Here is a 3500-nt window from a genome sequence, read left to right as displayed (position 1 = left end):
ATCGTGGTTCAATCATGAAGCTCGAAATCGCTTACTATAGGTGATTTTGATTTCTATTGACTGCACACCTTGTTGTTCTGTATCATGAATAAATGAAGTTAGATAAGTCCNTGTTTATATCGGGGAGGGTCAAAATTGGGTGTCAACAACGACCTGATCCCATAGTTATGGAAAAGTATATGAAGAAATAATTGGGGTTGGAAAACTCTTTTGTAGGAACTTGAAATTCCTAATCTAGTCCAGATTTGGATGAAATCGGAGGCATTAAGGAATAGGAAAATCTAGTAATGAATGATAGTTCTTTATCGAATTTGGACGAGTATAACTTTTGAAAATAACTTTTAAGGTATAGCACTTTATCGAATTTGGACGAGTATAACTTTTGAAAATAATTTTTTCGTGAATGGGTACATTTTGTTCGTGCTGAGGCCGCTGTAGCGGGATTCAGGCTGCTAGAGCGGCGCCTCTGCAGCGGGATGGATCCGCTAGAGCGGGCCAAACGCGTTATAAAGTCGCTAATACATCTTAAAATGATCATATTTGATATTTTTCGACTTTTAGGGCTAAGGAGGCAACCCAGATGAGTTCTTAACAATTTTCACTATTTTTGAGGCTAAAGTAAGGTTTTAACTCCCCGAATTCGTTTTTCGATCCGTGAAACCTATTTTTTTGTTATTATCGATGGGAAAGGATTTTGATCTAAGAATTATGGTGAAAAAACTCTAATTTCAGTATTAGGATCTTGGATTTGGTCTTGGGTTATTGGATTTGTTATCATTCGAATAATTAGACCTTTAATTGTTGGTTCTTGCGTATATTGATTGTTGTAGATCTAGAACAAGCGGAAAAAATCCGTAAAGGGAAGATTCAAGTGCCTAAGGGATTCAAGCTTGGATTCAAGGTAGGTGATGATTGTGATTTCATGTTGGTGTGATATATGTTTGTTATTGCTCATTATAATGCATGTATGTATGCGAATGTTGCATTATTTATCACATACTATGTAAACGAGTATGAGCGAATAATTGTAAGGCATGAATCACCTCTTGTTGTATGATCTTGATGATGTACATGTGTATGTGATTGTGGTGTGTTGATGAGATCGGATTGCCACGTTCTGGCTAACTAACTTGGACCGGTTGTCACGTTCCAGTATAAAATTTGGATCGAATTACCACATTCCAGCATGCTAACAATTTGACTTTGGATTCCGTGAGAGACCAACTACTCGTGATAATTGTATTTATTGTATATGAACTATGACTTATGACTTCACAAAGAGTTCTACTTAGTGTGAGTGGGGAGTGAGACTTCGTTCATGCATTACACAAGTGGACTTTAAGAGTGGTTGTGGTGTGGTTGGTTCTCTTATGCTATGAAAATTGTGTTAATCAATATGTTTGATATTCGGTATATTACATGATTATACTGTTACTTTGACTTATATATGTTTAACTTATTAAGATAGTCGGATGATCCTACTAGTACACCGTGGTTGTGTACTGATTCTGCACTTGCTCTTATTTTGTTGAGTACAGGGCATCTTCTGATGTCTATTGACAAACCTCGTTTAGAAGATGAGTGAACGTTCGAATTCAAGGGTGAGTTAGTTCTTCGGGGATGCCTTGAGTTCTCTTTGTTTAAGTCCACTTTTTTTGGACTCAAACTATTATTAAGGTATTAATGTTTAGCTTTTGGGGTGTACTCCTTGTTCTTAGACTTGTCGTTGGTAGAGTTTTGGTATAATGACTTTCAAGTTCTAAGCGTATTTTTCGCATTATTTTAGTTTATTTAACTTGCTTCTATAACTTAAATACCTTAGTTTTAGATTATTTGCTTTAGTTGAATGATATTAGTGGTTTTCCTACGGGAGGGTTAGGGTGGGTGCCAATCACGACGGGTTGGGTCGTGACAAAACCAAGAATGGTCGTTTTTTTTCAAAGCCAAACCAACCAAACCAAACCACAAATCAATTTTTTTGGTCTGTTTGATTGGTTCGTCGGTTCGGTTAGACTTTACGGTTTGACTTGTACACCCTTACCCTAACCATCCATTATGGATTATTAGTTTGAGAAACTCACCGTCCAAATAATTTAAGGGGAGCTTTCAGAAATATCCACTATAATAAACTTAATTATGTTCCATAACTATAATTTGCATATTTATGGGTGTAGCTACAATTTAAGCTATCTCGTTGTATAATTCTAGAGTTTATATAATTTACAAGTTTGTATAATTCGCGAATATATTTGTATAGTTCAATTATTTTTGTATAAACTCGAAATAACGAATTAATATAATCACAAACATTTGAAGTGTTAACAGTTATACACTTTTAATAATTTAGATATGAAACTAAAAAAAGGATCCAAATTAGGCCTAAAGGCAAATTACATGTATTTTTTTTTTAAAAAAGGAAAGGGGTAATCCATCGGTGGCCCCTTAAAGTTGGCATCAACTTTCATTTGGACACTCTAACAAGGCTATGTTCATTTTAAGCACCTCATGTCAAACCTCATTGTGTCATTTTGACACTTTTTATATTTTCAAAACAACATTTTAAGAGCGTACATTCAGTCGCCTTTTATGTGAAAAAATAAACAAATCAGTATCTAACACGTGAAATTTTATTTTATTTTTTTAAAAAAGTCAGTTTTACTTTCTTTTTTCTTTCTTTCAGATCCCAAACCCCATGCCCCCACATCTTTTCTCATTTCTTCTTGTTCTTCCTTTCCCTTTTCATTTGTTTTTCCTCATAAAAAAGACAAGAACATAGGTTAGTTCACAAAATAAAATACGTTAGAGAACAAGGAAATCATATCAAATCGAAAAGTTTTTGTATGACATTTAAAAGAAAATTATTTCTTGTGCTACTATGATGGAGATTCACAATGAAGTATATAATTTTCTTTTTTTTTCATTGGAGGTTGTTCTTTATTTTTTTAAATCCCTTGAAATCAATTTAATTTCGTAATTTCAATGGAAATGTAAGACTGTAAAATAGTTTTTTCATTTGAAAGAAGTTGATTTCTTTTTTTGTTTCCTTGATATTGATTCTGTTTTTGAATATGAATCAAGATGCAAATTTGATTTTCAAAGAAGATGGAAAAATCAAAAAGTGTAACCTATTAAAGTATTGTAGAATTTTTTAAAAAAATTGTATGGTGATGGAGGATGGTAAAAGGTGAAGAAGATGGAAGAAAGAAAACAAAGAAGAAGAAGGAGAAGAAAAAATTTACAAAAAAAATCAAAATATTTACAAAAAACATTTCTGACGCGGTTAAACTTCGTGTAGCACACGTACCATGCTTAGTCAACAAAAAATGTCAAAATGATACAACGAAATGCTATATAAAATGCATAAAATAAATAAAGCTTAATTAAAGTATCTAACCGAAAGTTTATACCCACTTTTGGAGTTCACTGATGACTTAGGCAAAAGGAAATAGATTCATACTATCTTAAATATATATATATATATATATATATATATATATATA

Source organism: Solanum pennellii, chromosome 7 (assembly GCF_001406875.1).
Source record: "Solanum pennellii chromosome 7, SPENNV200".
In the NCBI taxonomy this organism is placed as follows: domain Eukaryota; kingdom Viridiplantae; phylum Streptophyta; class Magnoliopsida; order Solanales; family Solanaceae; genus Solanum; species Solanum pennellii.
The sequence above is the reverse complement of the archived record's forward strand: the minus strand, read 5'-3'. Positions refer to the sequence as shown.